General features: G+C 45.2%; 1 long non-coding RNA gene and 1 pseudogene across 1 annotated transcript; one reads left to right on the top strand and one right to left on the bottom strand.

Moving 5' to 3' along the window:
* Nucleotides 1-13,657: 13,657 nt before the first annotated feature.
* Nucleotides 13,658-17,159, bottom strand: LOC119311309. Its single transcript, XR_005150977.1, has 4 exons — nt 16,680-17,159; nt 16,457-16,563; nt 15,806-15,959; nt 13,658-14,270 (listed from the first exon to the last, which is right to left on the bottom strand). It is a non-coding gene; the product is annotated as an uncharacterized LOC119311309 (long non-coding RNA).
* Nucleotides 17,160-17,437: 278 nt separating this feature from the next.
* On the top strand, nt 17,438-19,520 carry LOC119309924 (annotated as a pseudogene).
* Nucleotides 19,521-20,319: the final 799 nt, after the last annotated feature.

The following is a 20,319-nucleotide window of genomic DNA, read 5'->3' as shown; positions in this document are numbered from 1 at the left end:
TCTCGGGCAAGTAACATACCGATGACAAAGGGAACAACGTATGTTGTTATGCGGTCTGACCGATAAAGATCTTCGTAGAATATGTAGGAACCAATATGGGCATCCAGGTCCCGCTATTGGTTATTGACCAGAGACATGTCTCGGTCATGTCTACATTGTTCTCAAACCCGTAGGGTCCGCACGCTTAAGGTTACGATGACAGTTATATTATGAGTTTATGCATTTTGATGTACCGAAGGTTGTTCGGAGTCCCGGATATGATCACGGACATGACGAGGAGTCTCGAAATGGTCGAGACGTAAAGATTGATATATTGGAAGCCTATGTTTGGACATCGGAAGTGTTCCGGGTGAAATCGGGATTTTACCGGGTTACCGGGAGGTTACCGGAACCCCCCGGGAACCATATGGGCCTTCATGGGCCTTAGTGGAAAGGTGAAAGGGCTGCCCACCAGGGCTGCGCGCCTCCCCCCTTCCCCTAGTCCTATTAGGACTAGGAGAGGTGGCCGGCCACCCTTCTCCCTCTTTCCCCCTTGGGAATCCTAGTTGGAATAGGATTGGGGGGGGAGTCCTACTCCCGGTAGGAGTAGGACTCCTCCTGCGCCTCTCCCTCTTGGCCGGCGCACCCTCCCCCCTTGGCTCCTTTATATATGGAGGCAGGGGCACCTCTAAACACACAAGTTGACACAAGTTGATCCACGTGATCGATTCCTTAGCCGTGTGCGGTGCCCCCTGCCACCATATTCCTCGATAATACTGTAGCGGAGTTTAGGCGAAGCCCTGCTGCTGTAGTTCATCAAGATCGTCACCACGCCGTCGTGCTGACGAAACTCTTCCCCGACACTTTGCTGGATCGGAGTCCGGGGATCGTCATCGAGCTGAACGTGTGCTCGAACTCGGAGGTGCCGTAGTTTCGGTGCTTGATCGGTTGGATCGTGAAGACGTACGACTACTTCCTCTACGTCGTGTCATTGCTTCCGCAGTCGGTCTGCGTTGGGTACGTAGACAACACTCTCCTCTCGTTGCTATGCATCACATGATCCTGAGTGCGCGTAGGAAATTTTTTGAAATTACTACGAAACCCAACAGTGGTATCAGAGCCTAGGTTAATGATGTTGATGTTATATGCACGAGTAGAACACAAGTGAGTTGTGGACGATACAAGTCATACTGCCTACCAGCATGTCATATTTTGGTTCAGCGGTATTGTTGGACGAGACGACCCGGACCAACCTTACGCGTACGCTTACGCGAGACCGGTTCCCTCGACGTGCTTTGCACAGAGATGGCTTGCGGGCGACTGCCTCTCCAACTTTAGTTGAACCAAGTATGGCTACGCCCGGTCCTTGCGAAGGTTAAAACGGAGTCTATTTGACAAACTATCGTTGTGGTTTTGATGCGTAGGTGAGATTGGTTCTTACTTAAGCCCGTAGCAGCCACATAAAACATGCAACAACAAAGTAGAGGACGTCTAACTTGTTTTTGCAGGGCATGTTGTGATGTGATATGGTCAAGGCATGATGCTGAATTTTATTGTATGAGATGATCATGTTTTGTAACCGAGTTATCGGCAACTGGCAGGAGCCATATGGTTGTCGCTTTATTGTATGCAATGCAATCGCGATGTAATGCTTTACTTTATTACTAAACGGTAGTGATAGTCGTGGAAGCATAAGATTAGCGAAACGACAACGATACTACGATGGAGATCAAGGTGTCGCGCCGGTGACGATGGTGATCATGACGGTGCTTCGGAGATGGAGATCACAAGCACAAGATGATGATGGCCATATCATATCACTTATATTGATTGCATGTGATGTTTATCTTTTTATGCATCTTATCTTGCTTTTATTGACGGTAGCATTATAAGATGGTCTCTCACTAAATTATCAAGAAGTGTTCTCCCTGAGTATGCACCGTTGCAAAAGTTCTTCGTGCTGAGACACCACGTGATGATCGGGTGTGATAGGCTCTACGTTCAAATACAACGGGTGCAAAACAGTTGCACACGCAGAATACTCAGGTTAAACTTGACGAGCCTAGCATATGCAGATATGGCCTCGGAACACGGAGACCGAAAGGTCGAGCGTGAATCATATAGTAGATATGATCAACATAATGATGTTCACCGATGAAACTACTCCATCTCACGTGATGATCGGTTATGGTTTAGTTGATTTGGATCACGTGATCACTTAGAGGATTAGAGGGATGTCTATCTAAGTGGGAGTTCTTTAGTAATATGATTAAATTGAACTTAAATTTATCATGAACTTAGTCCTGGTAGTATTTTGCAAATCATGTTGTAGATCAATAGCTCGCGTTGTTGCTTCCCTGTGTTTATTTTGATATGTTCCTAGAGAAAATTGTGTTGAAAAATGATAGTAGCAATGTTGCGGATTTGATCCGTGATCTGAGGTTAAATCCTCATTGCTGCACAGAAGAATTATGTCCTTAATGCACCGCTAGGTGACAGACCTATTGCAGGAGCAGATGCAGAAGTTATGAACGTCTGGATAGCTTAATATGATGACTACTTGATAGTTTAGTGCACCATGCTTAAACGGCTTAGAATCGGGACTTCAAAGACGTTTTGAACGTCATGGACCATATGAGATGTTCCAGGAATTGAAGTTAATATTTCAAGCAAATACCCGAGTTGAGAGATATGAAGTCTCCAACAAGTTCTATAGCTAAAAGATGGAGGAGAATCGCTCAACTAGTGAGCATGTGCTCAGATTGTCTGGGTACTTCAATCGTTTGAATCAAGTGGGAGTTAATCTTCCAGATAAGATAGTGATTGACAGAATTCTCTAGTCACCATCACCAAGTTAGTAGAACTTCGTGATGAACTATAGTATGCAAGGGATGACGAAAATGATTCCCGAGCTCTTCGTGATGTTGAAATTAACGAAGGTAGAAATCAAGAAAGAGCATCAAGTGTTGATGGTTGACAAGATCACTAGTTTCAAGAAAAGGGCAAAGGGAAAGGAAGGGAACTTCAAGTGGAAAGACAAGCAAGTTGTCACTCCCACGAAGAAGCCCAAAGCTGAACCAAAGCCTGAAACTGAGTGCTTACACTGCAAAGGAAATGGTCACTGGAAGCGGAACTACCCTAAATATTTGGTGGATAAGAAGGATGGCAAAGTGAAAAAGGGTATATTTGATATACAGGTGTTTGATGTGTGCTTTACTAGTGTTTATAGCAACCCCTCGGTATTTGGTACTGGTTCAGTTGCTAAGAGTAGTAACTCGAAACGGGAGTTGCAGAATAAACAGAAACTAGTTAAGGGTGAAGTGATGATGTATGTTGAAAGTAGTTTCAAGATTGATATGATCATCATCGCACACTCCCTATTCTTTCGGGATTAGTGTTGAACCTAAATAAATGTTATTTGGTGTTTGCGTTGAGCATGAATATGATTTGATCATGTTTATTGCAATACAGTTATTCATTTAAGTAAGAGAATAAACTGTTGTTCTATTTACATGAATAAAACCTTATATGGTTACACACCCAATGAAAATGGTTCATTGGATCTCGATCGTAGTGATACACATATTCATAATATTGATGCCAAAAGATGCAAAGTTAATGATAGTGCAACTTATTTGTGGCACTGCCGTTTGGGTCATATCGGTGTAAAGCGCATGAAGAAACTCCATAAAGATGGATTTTCGGAATCACTTGGTTATGAATCATTTGATGCTTGCGAACCGTGCCTTTTGGGCAAGATGACTAAAACTCCGTTCTTCGGAACAATGGAACGAGTTACTGACTTGTTGGAAATAATACATACCGATGTATGCGATCCAATGAGTGCTGATGCTCATGGCAAGCATCGTTGTTTTTTGACCTTCACAAGATGATTTGAGCAGATATGGGTATATCTACTTGATGAAACATAAGTCTGAAATAGTTGAAAGGTTCAAAGAATTTCAGAGTGAAGTGGAAAAATCATCGTAACAAGAAAATAAAGTTTCTGCGATCTGATCACGGAGACAAATATTTGAGTTACAAGTTTGGTCTTCAATTAAAACAATGTGGAATAGTTTCACAGCTCACGCCACCTGGAACACCACATCGTTATGGTGTGTCCGAACGTCGTAACCGCACTTTATTTGATATGGTGCGATCTATGATATCTCTTTACCACTATCGTTTTGGTTATGCATTAGAGACAGCTGCATTCACGTTTTAAAATAGGGCACCATCTAAATCCGTTGAGATGACACTGTATGAACTATGGTTTAGCAGTAAACCTAAGCTGTTGTTTCTGAAAGTTTGGGGCTGCGATGCTTATGTGAAAAAGTTTCATCCTGATAAGCTCAAACCCAAATCGGAGAAGTGCGTCTTCATAGAATACCCAAAGGAAATTGTCGGGTACACCTTCTATCACAGATCTGAAGGCAAAACATTCGTTGCTAATAATGGATCCTTTCTAGAGAAGGAGTTTCTCTCGAAAGAAGTGAGTGGGAGGAAAGTAGAACTTGACGAGGTAACTGTACCTGCTCCCTTACTGAAAAGTAGTTCATCACAGAAAACTGTTTCAGTGACACCTACACCAGTTAGTGAGGAAGCCAATGATAATGATCATGAAACTTCAGATCAAGATACTACTGAACTTCGTAGATCAACCAGAGTAAGATCCGCACCAGAGTGGTACGGTAATCCTGTTCTGGAGGTCATGCTACTAGATCATGATGAACCTACGAACTATGAAGAAGCGATGGTGAGCCCAGATTCCGCAAAGTGGCTAGAAGCCATGAAATCTGAGATGGGATCCATGTATGAGAACAAAGTATGGACTTTGGTTGACTTGCCCGATGATCGGCAAGCGATTGAGAATAAATGGATCTTTAAGAAGAAGACTGACGCTGATGGTAATGTTACTGTCTACAAAGCTCGACTTGTCGCAAAAGGTTTTCGGCAAGTTCAAGGAATTGACTACGATGAGACCTTCTCACCCGTAGCGATGCTTAAGTCCGTCCGAATCATGTTAGCAATTGCCGCATTTTATGATTATGAAATTTGGCAAATGGATGTCAAAACTGCATTCCTGAATGGATTCCTGGAAGAAGAGTTGTATATGATGCAACCAGAAGGTTTTGTCGATCCAAAGGAAGCTAACAAAGTGTGCAAGCTCCAGCGATCCATTTATGGACTAGTGCAAGCCTCTCGGAGTTGGAATAAACGTTTTGATAGTGTGATCAAAGCATTTGGTTTTATACAGACTTTTGGAGAAGCCTGTATTTACAAGAAAGTGAGTGGGAGCTCTGTAGCATTTCTGATATTATATGTGGATGACATATTACTGATTGGAAATGATATAGAATTTCTGGATAGCATAAAGGGATACTTGAATAAAAGTTTTTCAAAGAAAGACCTTGGTGAAGCTGCTTACATATTGAGCATCAAGATCTATTGAGATAGATCAAGACGCTTGATAAGATTTTCAATGAGTACATACCTTGGCAAGATTTTGAAATAGTTCAAAATGGAACAGTCAAAGAAAGAGTTCTTGCCTGTGTTGCAAAAGTATGAAATTGAGTAAGACTCAAATCCCGACCACAGCAGAAAATAGAAAGAGAATGAAAAGTCATTCCCTATGCCTCAGTCATAGGTTCTATAAAGTATGTTATGCTATGTACCAGACCTATTGTATACCTTGCTCTGTATTTGGCAAGGGAGTACAATAGTGATCTAGGAGTAGATCACTGGACATTGGTCAAGAATATCCTTAGTAAGGACTAAGGAGATGTTTCTCGATTATGGAGGTGATAAAAGAGTTTGTTGTAAAAGTTACATCAGTGCAAACTTTTACACTGATCCAGATGACTCTAAGTCTCAATCTGGATACATATTGAAAGTGGGAGCAATTAGCTAGAGTAGCTCCGCACAGAGCATTGTAGACATAGGATATTTGCAAAATACATACGGCTCTGAATATGACAGATCCGTTGACTAAGCTTCTCTCACGAGCAAAACATGATCACACCTTAGTACTCTTTGGGTGTTAATCACATAGCGATGTGAACTAGATTACTGAATCTAGTAAACCCTTTGGGTGTTGGTCACATGGTGATGTGAATTATTGCTGTTAAAATCACATGGCGATGTGAACTAGATTATTGACTCTAGTGCAAGTGGGAGACTGAAGGAAATATGCCCTAGAGGCAATAATAAAGTTATTATTTATTTCCTTATATCATGATAAATGTTTATTATTCATGCTAGAATTGTATTAACCGGAAACATAATACATGTGAGAATACATAGACAAACAGAGTGTCACTAGTATGCCTCTACTTGACTAGCTCGTTAATCAAAGATGGTTATGTTTCCTAACCATGAACAATGAGTTGTTATTTGATTAACGAGGTCACATCATTAGTAGAATGATCTGATTGACATGACCCATTCCATTAGCTTAGCACCTGATCGTTTAGTATGTTGCTATTGCTTTCTTCATGACTTATACATGTTCCTATGACTATGAGATTATGCAACTCCCGTTTGCCGGAGGAACACTTTGGGTATTACCAAACGTCACAACGTAAATGGGTGATTATAAAGGAGTACTACAGGTGTCTCCAATGGTCGATGTTGGGTTGGCGTATTTCGAGATTAGGATTTGTCACTCCGATTGTCGGAGAGGTATCTCTGGGCCCTCTCGGTAATACACATCACATAAACCTTGCAAGCATTACAACTAATATGTTAGTTGTGAGATGATGTATTACGGAACGAGTAAAGAGACTTGCCGGTAACGAGATTGAACTAGGTATTGGATACCGACGATGGAATCTCGGGCAAGTAACATACCGATGACAAAGGGAACAACGTATGTTGTTATGCGGTCTGACCGATAAAGATCTTCGTAGAATATGTAGGAACCAATATGGGCATCCAGGTCCCGCTATTGGTTATTGACCAGAGACATGTCTCGGTCATGTCTACATTGTTCTCGAACCCGTAGGGTCCGCACGCTTAAGGTTACGATGACAGTTATATTATGAGTTTATGCATTTTGATGTACCGAAGGTTGTTCGGAGTCCCGGATGTGATCACGGACATGACGAGGAGTCTCGAAATGGTCGAGACGTAAAGATTGATATATTGGAAGCCTATGTTTGGACATCGGAAGTGTTCCGGGTGAAATCGGAATTTTACCGGGTTACCGGGAGGTTACCGGAACCCCCCGGGAGCCATATGGGCCATCATGGGCCTTAGTGGAAAGGAGAAAGGGGCAGCCCAAGGTGGCTGCGCCTCTTTCCCCTCCCCTAGTCCTATTAGGACTAGGAGAAGGTGGCCGGCCCCCCTCTCTCCCTTCCCCTCCGAGGAATCCTAGTTGGACTAGGATTGGGGGGAGGAATCCTACTCCCAGAGGGAGTAGGACTCTCCTGCGCCTCCCTCTTTGGCCGGCCAGCCTCCCCTCCTCTCCTCCTTTATATACGGAGGCAGGGGCACCTCTAAACACACAAGTTGACACAAGTTGATCCACGTGATCGATTCCTTAGCCGTGTGCGGTGCCCCCTGCCACCATATTCCTCGATAATACTATAGCGGAGTTTAGGCGAAGCCCTGCTGCTGTAGTTCATCAAGATCGTCACCACGCCGTCGTGCTGACGAAACTCTTCCCCGACACTTTGCTGGATCGGAGTCCGGGGATCGTCATCGAGCTGAACGTGTGCTCGAACTCGGAGGTGCCGTAGTTTCGGTGCTTGATCGGTTGGATCGTGAAGACGTACGACTACTTCCTCTACGTCGTGTCATTGCTTCCGCAGTCGGTCTGCGTTGGGTACGTAGACAACACTCTCCTCTCGTTGCTATGCATCACATGATCCTGTGTGCGCGTAGGAAATTTTTTGAAATTACTACGAAACCCAACACAGTTTACCTGGCGGCGCGACACCAAGTGCCCTCATGGCAGAACTTAGGATGCACGACGACCATGGGATATAAGAAGAAATGAGTGGATTTGACTGTCATCAGGGATGTGACCTCAAGCTCGTAGGCACAAAAAATTCTTTGCTGTATAACACCCAAGTGATTAACCTGTGATAATCAAGCTTAGAAAAGAGAGCACTACCCAGTAGTTGGTTATGCAGCAGGAGATGATATGACTTCAGTTCTTCTTCACATCACATAAACATAAAAATTTCTTTCTTTAACCAGTAAGGATTATTAATTATTGCCAATGACTTTTATCTCCCTATACATCACCTATCACTGTATTATGATGATTTGAGACATAATGGGGTACATATATTCTTATGATTCATCTAGCAGTGTGTGATTTCTTGACATTTTCCCAGCAATTTCACTTTGGTTTTCTTCTTTGCTTTTAGGTATTTGTGTTATTATCAGAACTACATACGACACAATATAATTTGGCATTTTCAATGCTAGCACATGGAGCGGCAAGAGGGAGGAGAGGAGCTATGGTGGCCAGGTAACTCGAGGATGGAGGGGAATTGGTGTAGAATAAGCCTGCACTCTTCAAGAAAATACATAGGATAATTATGAAACAAGGTACTGAAAAAAACGAGAAAATATAGGTGACAAATACTTGAGGGGCTGTAACTGCAAGACTAAAATTAACGGAAAGGTAACCCTTTTTCTTTTTTAGATGAACAAACAGCTAAGCCAGTTGAGGAGCGATCTCCAGCAGCTCCCCGGTCGCCAGTGGTCTCAAAGATTGTCTGCTGAAAGACGAACAAGTGATCATGTTCTAGCATTGTTGAAAGCAGTAGTGAATGTTGATGTATGTACATTTTTCGTTCAATGTATTGGAAGTGCAAATTTGTATATACTTTAATGACATTATTTACTGGATTTTAACATATTTGATATATTGGATTTTATCTTGTGTTCTAATGGTGCTTCAAATATTTTTACAAAAGAAATAAGAAAATACTAGAAACAAAATATTTAGCGTACTATATGCACGTCTAGCATAGTAACCGAGGTGTAGCATGTCTGCATGTGTTTGTATATATAATGGAGTTTGGTCATGGGGAGGTGCGACTTGCGGCGAGATCTATGGCCGGTGAGGGAGGCCTCTCAGGGGCAACAACCTACATTGGACGAGGGCATGCGGGAGTGTCTTTGATGCAGTGCAGGAGACGTCTCGCGGAGGGAGGGGATTGTGAGAAATGGTGGATCGCAACTGCTTGGATGTACTAGATCTAACGACTGGTATGCATGCTTGAACAATAGTACTTATGTTACGTGAGTAATGTATTCCCTCCGTCCCAAAATTCTTGTCTTAGATTTGTCTAGATACGGATGTATCTGAGATACATCCGTATCTAGACAAATTTAAGACAAGAATTTTGGGACAGAGGGAGTACGATAAAGTGAAACATGGTGGACATGGCACCGTGGCAGAGCTGGCGGAGACATGTAAGTGGTGATGTTGAAGCTGGCGGCGGAAGTGATGGCCAAACAGGGTTCCTTAGCACTAGCGAGGAGGCTCATGGGTTCCAAGGACCAATGAAATATTGCAGCAACAACGTATTGGGTTCCATTTTCTGGCGGAGAAGAACTAATGAACGACATGTGCGCGATTTGTTTGTTCATTCATTTGATCGATCCTTATTCCACTCAACTCAGATTCATTTACTTTTGTACAGTTTGGTGGATCGAGAAATTTAGTGATATTAATTGCAATGAGGAATATCATATATCCATAAACATCGGAATTTTTGTCCCGTAGAACATGATCATGATGAACTAGGAAGACTTTTAAAATGCATGTGCAACGCACGGGCATTCTACGTCTCTAAAAGGATTTGCTAATAACAACAAATAATCAGTACCACCACTAACCCTTTACATGATGCAATGCCAGTATATGTTTCACATCACGTCGCATCAAGGTTGTCAGAATCGTGATTTTGAATCGGATCGGAGCTCCAATGGTAGGATCGTAAATCCTAGAATCTTCACTATCAAGATCGTAGAAACGTAGATTCTATGAAGCAAAATCGTAGAATCATAGGGGTTAGTTTGGATCGTAAAGTCGTAGAATCGTATAACAGAATCGCGATTCTGACAACCTTGCGTCGCATCCATTCTCTTAGTGTAGTCAGAGTGTTCATCATTTTTTGCAATTGGCCTGAAAGATATCGAACCTCTAATATGTGGTTGTAAGATGTGCTTTGGTTAAACATTCTATTTGCCCACCTTCAGGAGAAGTGTAAATGGCATTTGGTTTTTTTTTTTGAGAAATAAATGGCATTTGGTTATTCATGTATACCACCAGCAGGACTCATGGGATTTATGGATTGTCAATAGCCCTCATCTGATTGCTTGATGTACTTATATCGCTTTCTTTTCGGTCTCCTTTTCATTCGAGCGGGGATGAGGGAAAGAACTGGTTGTGGTGAAAGTCAGTTTAGTGCATCAAGGATTGGAGGTTCTGAGATTTGCAAGAGGTGATGGAGGATGTTTAGTTACTTTGGCTCATGATATAGTACTGGAACATGAGTACAACCATAAGCTTATTCAAAATCTAAAGTTCCTGACTGCAGGAGACATGTACTCCCTCTGTTTCTAAATATAAGTCCTTTTAGAGATTCCACTATAGAGACTAGATTCGAATGTATATAGACGCCTTTTAGAGTATATGTTCGCTCATTTTGCTCTGTATGTAGTCTATAGTGAAATATCAAAAAAGACTTATATTTAGGAACGGAGGGAGTATTTTGTAATCTTTTTATTTTTCTTCATTTTTGTTTTCTTCTACTTATTTTCAATTTGAACGAATGGAGGGAACAAATTGAAGTTGGGTAGCACTATACAGTTTTATAGCAGTAGCATTCTGCGAGCTTCTTAAATTTGGTATCTATGAATAGTTGATTTGTTCGTTTTGATTTATATAGCCTTGTAGATGTTCACCTCTACCAGATTTCCATAATGGAATGTCGTCCAGTGTATTCGATGGACAGCTCAGCTTGCACGTGAATTGGACGTGGCAAAGCTTATCTTGGAGCAGACTCAAAAACAATGGCAGCTAAATTAAGAAGCTCGGAAATTGATAGATCAATCTATGGCCTATTACTGAGGAGGTAAAGGAGTGCATGCAATCAAGAGAGGAGTTTCAGGGTGGCATGGGTGAGATGCTTGACTAATGGAGCTTCCCTTTGGCTAACTAAAGAGGATTGTGCGAATAAGTTATGTGAAACTTGGGCCAGGTACATATCAGATCGTATTCGTGATGTTTTTGGTCTCGGATCGTGCTGAAATGAATGAATAAAACAAAACCCATTCCAACTAAAAAACATGACTTTTGAGTCGTCAATAGGAGCATTTATAGCCGAATTTCGCAAACCCGCGCACCCTAAAAGTCCACATAAACACCCAATCATTGTCCGTTTTGAGCCTCTGTTTGTCCGTTCATGCAACCATACTCCTCATTTTGTCCCTTGTATATCCGGTGACGTGCATCTGCTTGGTGGAGATGAAGAGAAAGAAAGAAAAGAAAGAAAAGGTAGTCCACGGTGGGCCACATCCTACGTGGCGGATCGACCATGCGCGTCTATGAGCCTCATATACTCTCCATATTTGATATCAATATGAGAGTCTGCGGATAGCCTGGACCGGGAATGATATAAGGGGTCGGGTCGGGTTACCATTTTCCTTCTCTCTCCTGTTTGGTCAACGATCGGGCGTGTCCGCAGATTTGAGGGGACCGGCTGTATGTGCTCTAAGATTATTGTGTTTGATAATACGATGTGTGTTAGCCGACTGTCGAAACAAAAAAGATGTGAGTTAGCTTAGACGACATTGTTCTCGGTAATATTAGCTCAGCGTGTAGTACCTCATTTTTTTTCAAAAGCCCATGGCAACGCACGGGCGTTTTACTAGTAAGAACTAAGTCGGCGGTGATTTTGAAGTAAATCCGAATCGTTTTACTTATGGATGGCACAGTGGGTAATTTATGCCAACTTGGAGGGCTATTTCTATGACGGACGACCAGAAACACTATTTGCTTTATACTCCCTCCGTCCGGAAATACTTGCCGAAGTAATGGATGTATCTATACACATTTTAGTTCTAGATACATCCATTTTTATGCATTTCTTCGACAAGTATTTCGGGACGGAGGGAGTATATATTAGTACAAAAGCCCGTGCGTTGCACCGGGCGAAAAAAGGAGCACAACCTGCTTCATGTGCCATTGTGGACCATCTTTATATCCAATTTCAATAAACGCCGATGATAAGGTTAAACATGAAAACTTTCTTACTTTTAATAAAAGTTAACTTTTTCGTTAAAATTGGAACACTTTTTTAGAATAGTTATGTTTTATGAAATTCGAACATATCTCAAAAAATAACATTTTTTGAACATATTTTGTTTTTGTTGTACATTTCTAAATGGAAATATTTTTAGTAAAAATGGATTTTTTTGGGAATTTTCAATCTTTTTTAAAAAGTGCGAACATATTTTTGTCAAACAAAAATAGTGTGAACATATGTAAAACTGTGAACATTTTTAAACTATATTTACTGTGTTAGGTTTGTTTTGCTAGTTTTTTAGAGCATTTTTGGGGAACTTTTACAAATAGTTAGTTGTTTGGTCGGGAATAGTATTTTATCTTTTTTTTCAAGTATTTTGGCTTGCCCAAAACAAAGCACTTCTCAGCAGCCAGACGGTCAGCCTCATCACAATCATACGCACTCTGCTCCTCCATGACCAATCGATACTGCGCCGCCTCCGTCCACATCGTCACCTTCTCCTCCTGCAGATTGGTGATCATGGCCATGGCCTGGGCGGCCGCCACTGCCGACGTGATCCGCTCCTCCTCCAGCTCCTTCCACACGAGCGCCATGGACTAGCGGTCCAGCTCCACCCGCCACTTTAGCTCATCAACCGTGCTAGTCTTCAGCCTCAGTATCAAGCATGCTGCCGTCGGAGACGCCCAAGTAGTTCCGTTGCAGGGAGAGCGCCCTGGTGCTTTAGAAATAAGCAATCATCTATGATACACTGATTAACTGGTTTCATGTTTGTTATCCTACTCCAGTGGCAAAAGTGTTCTCTGTTTTTGGTAAGGTGGCATTTGAACTAAAATGGTAGACTTCACAACAAACTGAATGTGACTGGTATTTAATCTATCCCCAAGAACCGCACCTTACAGGAAGAAAATCTAAACCCTAAACATACATTGGTACAACAACTGAAGGACCATGTTTCTCTCACTTGATAATCCAAAAAACAACTAATTTCAGACTGTCTGAGATTCTTGTTGTCAGACTGTAAAAAAGCCCCCCAACTCAACACATACCAAGAATTAAAGTAAAGAAGGAACACAATGGCTGACAAATTAACTGCAATAGTTCTCGGTTCATCGAGAGAACGACTTTTGTTTCTAAGCTAAGAAGGTTCAGTTAGATTCATCTCCTGAATCGAGAGAATGTGCTCCAGTCAAACAGCTAAGGGAATGATGACAAGATAATTGGATAAGATTTAGAAATCCAGGCAACGGCGCATTCAGGCCAGATTTAGTAAATTGATGAATGACATTACACTTTCTTTAATTTGCACCATCCAACACTAAACGAAACAAATCAAATAGATCTAAAATTGGGTTGTGACTTGTGACCATCAATCAATAGGAGCAGAGTATGGTGCAGATCTACCAATGTATTTAGGTGCCACCGGAAACACAACTGTTCATAATGATTTACCACAAACTTGAACAACCAAAAGCAGAGACCCTGATTCAATTTGTTTGGGTGTGCTCAAAAGCAGGGTTGCTGCCCCGTAATAATCCAAAAACACTAAAGTCTAAACCCCTGAATCATTGGACTACTTGTGAACAAATTAATCAAGGAGCCCTTCATTCAGATTCAGGGTTTAATTAACTGATTAGTTAAGATCAAGTGTCAACTGGTTCAACAATTCTGTTATGCCCGAGAATGTTGATCCAGTGAGGCTATTCTGGCTTGCATCAAGGTGCTAGAGCTTAGACTGGTTACCAAAAGCTGCCGGTATCGACCTGTTTCATGTGTCCATGTGATGGTCCAGGATGTGCAAGGCTCGTTGACCCTACTTGTTTACAGCCGACGAAACCTCAGATACATGTCTAAAGCTCATTAGGGCTGACAGCCATCACACATGTCATGTTCACCTGTTCAGAGGAAATGGAAGTTTGCTCCACCAAGTAAACAACCTTGACAAAAGATAAAGTTACCATAAGTCCTTTCATAATCATTTTGCACAAACATACGCCACCTATATTGGAGAACAAAGTTGACCTGCAACCAACAACATGCTCAGATTACTTCATAAAGACATCAACTTTTACTATGACGAAACCTTCAAGGCAAGACTACTGCAGAACCTACCACTAAGTCGAACTATATATTTGTTACGATTGCTACAAAAGATGCATTATCGTTAGAATAAAGAGATAAGCATGAATATCCAAAGAACTCGACATGACGTCATGATAGCAGTTTCACATCAGTGCTTGCAAACAAACAAGAAACCTATTGATGTATCTTACTATGCCAGCAACAATCCACTTAAAAGCAGGCTAATTATCAGTGACTCCTCAATCCTAACCATCAACTCCCCAATTAATTAGCAAATGTTTGTTAATTAGGAATTGCCCTGATGCATGCTAATTCAAATCTGAAAACTCTGAACTACTGTGGCAAAAGCAGCTCCCCAATTAATACTGAACCTGAGAACACATCGATTTGATAGTAACATCTGAATTAACTCATCTGGGTAATCAGAAAATATTGTAATTTGAAAGAAGTAACACCAGTCGTCGACGCCTCACAAGCACCATAAAACAACTACTGTCAGAAGGAACACAGGCACCACAAGTTCCGCAAATTTTCCAGCCTCGACATGATTTCTATTGTATTGTCTCAGCCCATGATCTCTAGTGTACACCACAAGTTCAGCAAATTTTCCAGCCTCGACATGATTTCTATTATTAATTATATAGTGTATTATATAGGATTTGTGGAATATTGACATGTATTATCTTCTGCATTAATGTGCGTGTGCGTGTGTCACAGAAATAATAATCAGAGAGAATTAAAATAACAATTCGATAAGAAAAAGATTGGGAAAACTTGACAACTGGGGTCCATGGTAGAATGAGAACCATGTAACTACGAAATCTGGCTCAAGTACTACTTTCAGATACCTGTATGGCCAATAGTTGTCAAATCTGACTACCTAATCTAACAATCAATTATACAATCTGGAAGTTAAATATATGGAAAAACATCTGTAATTTAAGATATATGTAAACATCAAAGGGAACTGTATGTATTTTGTGGTGTTGCTGGAGAGGATGTTGAGTGGCAGACCACCCCAATTACTGGTAGGCTTTCGGTCCCTACAACACACAATCGAGTCAAGAGGAGCGCTCATGGATGCATGTCACGATTTTTATTCTTGAAAAAATGTTATGAAGCATGGACAATAAAGTAGGGAACGCGGCGCCACCATGAGGATGCAGTTCCTTCAGTTGTCAGCCCCACCAACGCATAATCTGCTTCAATCTATACTAAGCAATCAGTACACTTCGCCGAATCAATCATCATCAGATTTATTCAGTAATTGGCCTAGAAGATATATGCTAGATTGCAGCATAATCTCTAGTGTATTTGCCAACATCATGTCCAGCCACAGTGCATGCAAAAAATCAAACAATACAGATAACAACCTATTGCTCAGTTACCATCTCTAAATAAATCTCTGAACACACAAAAGCTTGAGGGAAGGGCCCAGCAGGGCTGTTTTTGAGGGAGGTCGAGGCATCACATACCTCTGTTGTAGCCACCGTTGGACTCACAATGCTTCTCTGGACCAAGAATTCCGGCGAACACAGCGCTGGTTCCTCCGGCGTACTTAAAGGTGAACTCGGTGCATGTTCCTCCGGCATACTCAAAGGCGACATGATGCTGAGCATGGTGTTACAACTGGCAAATCATTATCAAGCAAAAAATCATCCAAAGCACAATCTAATTGTTGTCATAAAACAGTGCAGGATAAGTTCACAAATGCATCAACTCAGCCCCAAATAAGCGTCGCAGTTTTGCTCAAATTAGGGATCAGAGGTAGTAACACAACAACACGAACCGACCAAATTATATATTACTACATTGTAACAGAGCGACAACCAAAAATCACCGTCAGGCATCAGCAAACAGCTAGCATACAAATTTCTCCAGTAGTTCAATCAATGAAACCCCTAATAATCAGGCTACAAAACTTGCTAAGACTCCTAGCAAGGGCACATAAAAACACACCAGTATTCACGGCATGATCAAAAACAGATTGAGCAGCTATTAATACTCAATAACTCTTACATTAAGAATGATAACTACGGCAATTGCAAGATCAAATGGTAGCAAGTGAATTGCAACATTATACGGCAGGAAACAGGAGAAGCAAGGTAAGAAGATCTGTATCATACCCCAAGCGACGGTGCACTGCTCGCTGGTGGTGCTGGCCTGGTTCACTATTCCGGCCAAGAACAATTCAACTTATAGCAGCGAACTCCAATCCGGGTCGGGACGGTTTCTTTGTTTGAGAAGGACACGGGGGCAGGAGTTTGAGAAGGACATGGGAGCAGGATTTCCGTCAGAGATTCAAATCAAACATGGGAGCAAAAATCCGTCATAGATTCAGAAGCGTACAGCTCACAGCTTTGCCTGCTCGCGGCCACAGGTGCAGGCTCGCGCTCACCGCGGCAGGACGAGGGCGGAGGCGAGCTGCAGGGCGTGAGCAAAGGCAAGCGCGGCAGATAGACGGTCTCCCGGCGCGGTTGGGACGCGGCAGGACGCGGGCGGAGGCGAGCTGAAGGGCGCGGCGGGCAGAGGCGAGCTGAAGGGCGCGGACGGAGGTGAGCACGCGGGCGCGCGCAGACAACAGCGCTCCGGCGCGGGCGCGGAAGGAGGCGAGCACGCGGGCGTGCGCGGACAGCAGCGATGGAGGGGCTGTCGTCCTCTGCTCCGGCGTCCTCCATCCTCCCCCGCGACGCCACTGCCCCGCCTCGCCGCGCGCCGTCTCCGCAGCACCTGCCCCGCCTCGCCGCACAACCGCCACTGCCCCACCTCGCCGCGCCATCTCCGCAGAACCTGCCCCTCCTCGCCGCGGCGTCCCCGCAGCCCTCAACCCATCGCCGTCGCCAGAGAAATGTATAAGACTACGAGGACAGCGGATGCAAATCTAATGAATACAGGGTTTTTTTTTTGCAAAATGTAACGTTATATACAGACTTACTAAAACAGGGATTGCGGATTAATTTCATATAAACCGAGGGGCTTTTATGCAAAATCACGCCCAATTCTCTTTATTATTAGGTAATAAAGATAAAGATATATATATATATATATATATATATATATATATATATATATACAACTGAATCATGATCTCTGATCTCTGCCCATCGATGGAGGCGCAGCAGCCCGGCGACGAGTCCGGCATGGCCGACCTCGCCGCCCGCCTCACCAAGCGACTCTGCGACGCCAACAGCGGTAAGAACCTGGTCTTCTCGCCGCTCTCCATCTACGCCGTGCTCGCGTTCCTGGCCGCCGGCGCCGGCGGGGACACCCTGGAAGAGATCCTCCGTGTGCCGGGCGCGCGATCCCGCCGCGAGCTAGAGGCCTCCGTGGCGCGTCTCCGGGACGGGCCCCTCAGGGACAGATCGGAGTCCGGCGGGCCGAGTGTGGCGTTCGCGTGCGGCGTGTGGAGCGACCTGACGCGGCCACTGAAGCCGGCCTACGTCCACGCCGTCGTCAGCACGTACAAGGCCGATGCGTCCGTCGTCGACTTCCAAAGAGACCCGGAGCAAGCGACGGCGCAGATCAACACGTGGTCCGCGGCGGCCACGAGGAACCTCATCCAGTCTGCCGTCCCCCCGGGAGCCATACACCAGGACACCAGGCTCGTGCCGGCCGGGTGTCCCGGCTGCTCGTCAGCAAGATTAACTTTGTGCTCTCCTCCTTCGTGCTGCCGCTCTACGTCGCCCATGTCTGCCTCTCGCTCCGGCAGACCACCGACGACATCGAGGTCGCGGGCCTCAAGCCCGACGAGGGCCTCCGCGCCTACGTCATGCAACTGCCCTTCCCCTGGTGGAAGATCTTCTTGGCAACCTCCATGGGCACGCTTGGCAAGCTCGTCGGCTGCTCCGGGGCCTCGGCTGGCTCGAGGCGCTCGCGCTCGGCATGCTGCTCAACGTCAAGGGCTACTTCCACATCTACTGCGCGCTCGTCGCCTTTGAGGCCGGCATCATATTCACCGACAAGTCCTTCATGGCCATCATCTTCATGGTGGCGCTCAACGTCGCCGTCACGCCCATGGTGGGGATGGGGATCGCCTCCTGGGCACGCCGGAGCGTGCAGTGGCGCCTCATGGGCCTCCAGCACCACGACCCGTCCACAGAGCTGCGCCTCGTCGCCGGCCTCCGCGGCCCGCAGGAAGTGCCGACCCTCGCGTTCCTCATGGAGTCGCTCCGGTGGGGCGCCGGCAACGGCGAGATCGCGTGCTACGCCGTGGACATGGTGCAGCTGACGGACCAGACGGCGTCTTCGACCGTGAAAAGCGGTGGGTTGGACGGCGTGACAGTGGTGGACGAGGAGGTGTCGGAGATGCGGAAGCTGATCGGCGAGGCGCTAGACGCGTACCAGGCGGAGTGCGGCGGCAAGGTGAAGGTGCGCCGGCTGCTGGCGCTGTCGTCGTTCCCGGACATGCACAGTGACCTGTGCATCTGCGCCGAGGACGCCATGGCAGCGCTGATCCTAGTGCCGTTCCACAAGACACAGTGCCTGGACGGCACCATGGACGGCGGCCACTTCGGGTTTCGGCTGGTGAACCAGAAGGTGCTACAGCTAGCGCCATGCTCGGTGGGGATCATCGTGGACCGCGGCCTCGGCAAGCAGCAGCGTCCAAATAGCACGGCGCAGGCGTCGGTGGTGGTGGTATTCATCGGCGGCGTGGACGACCGGGAGGCACTGACGCTGGCGTCGTTCATGTGCAAGCAACAGGCTTCGGTGCGGCTGACGGCGCTACGGGTGGTGCAGAACGCGATGGCGCAGGCGCGGGCTAAGGCGCGGACGAGTCTCTTCGAGTCCAAGAGCAAGCGGCATATGCCTATGGCGGCGACGACAATGGGGCAGGAGGAGCTGCAGGCGCAGGCGGACGACAAGTTCTTCGCCGAGTTCTACCGGAAGCACGTCGCCGGCAACAAGTCCGTCGGGTACCTCGAGAAGCACGTGGCGGACGGGGCGGAGCTGGTGGCGGTGCTGCGGGGGATGCAGGGGGACTACCGGCTTTTCGTGGTGGGTAAGGGAAGGGACCGCAACTCGGTGCTCACCGAGGGGTTGGAGGAGTGGGCAGAGTGCCTGGAGCTCGGGCCCGTCGGCGACATCCTAGCCTCGTCGGACTTCTCCACCACCGCCTCCGTGCTCATCGTGCAGCAGTACGACGCCAAGAAGCACTACAAGGTGATCGATGAGGAGTTCATGCCCTTGTAATGCAAGCCATTTCCTTGTTTCGTTATTCCACCTCCGTAGCCATATTTCTCTAACAATTTTTAAGTGTACATTTTACTGTGGATAGCCATTTACTCCCAATTTTTTTATTAATAGTGTAAATGATAGTTCTGTAATTTTGAAACTGGTAAAGGGTCCATGGAAATTGTGAAAATAGGAAGGACGTCAGGGGTGGACTCTATTGCTAATTGCATCCAACTCGGACGGTGTCCAGTCATGCGGTTTGTTTAGTGCTCTTATTAGGCTCAATCCAGTCGTTTTCCTCTAATAGATGGATGTTTCATGACCTATAAACCCTAATGCGCCTGCAGCCGTCCCTTCTTACCTCGTTGGGTGGTAAGTAAACTCTAGCAGGGACATCACCAATCATCACAGGAGGCAGGAGCAACATCGTCTCACTAGCCACTTGTCAATAGAATCACTTGCTCATCATTAGGATCAACCACTCAATGTATGATTGGTGCCGGTGTGGAACGCCGGTCTATGGGGTCAACATGCCCCTTTGTGATTCGGCGAGGGGAGAGCACTAGACGCAAAGAGCGGGATGAGCAGAGAGCACCACGGTCGTTTACCCAGGTCCGGGCCACCTTTTAGGTGTAATACCCCGCTCCTGCTTGATTTTGTTGGGAATGTGGGAGCACAAGTACAAGGAGAGCCCTTCCCCCGGCAAAGCATGGAGGGAGGCAACTACACGAGCTTTTTGTGTGAGGCCTAACCGGGTCAAACTCTGGCAGCCTTTTTTGGCCGAGGACCAAAGAGTCACCGCGGGCGGCCAGTTAAT

The sequence above is a fragment of the Triticum dicoccoides genome, chromosome 5B, assembly GCF_002162155.2.
Source record: "Triticum dicoccoides isolate Atlit2015 ecotype Zavitan chromosome 5B, WEW_v2.0, whole genome shotgun sequence".
NCBI lineage: Eukaryota > Viridiplantae > Streptophyta > Magnoliopsida > Poales > Poaceae > Triticum > Triticum dicoccoides.
The sequence above is the reverse complement of the archived record's forward strand: the minus strand, read 5'-3'. Positions and strand labels throughout refer to the sequence as shown.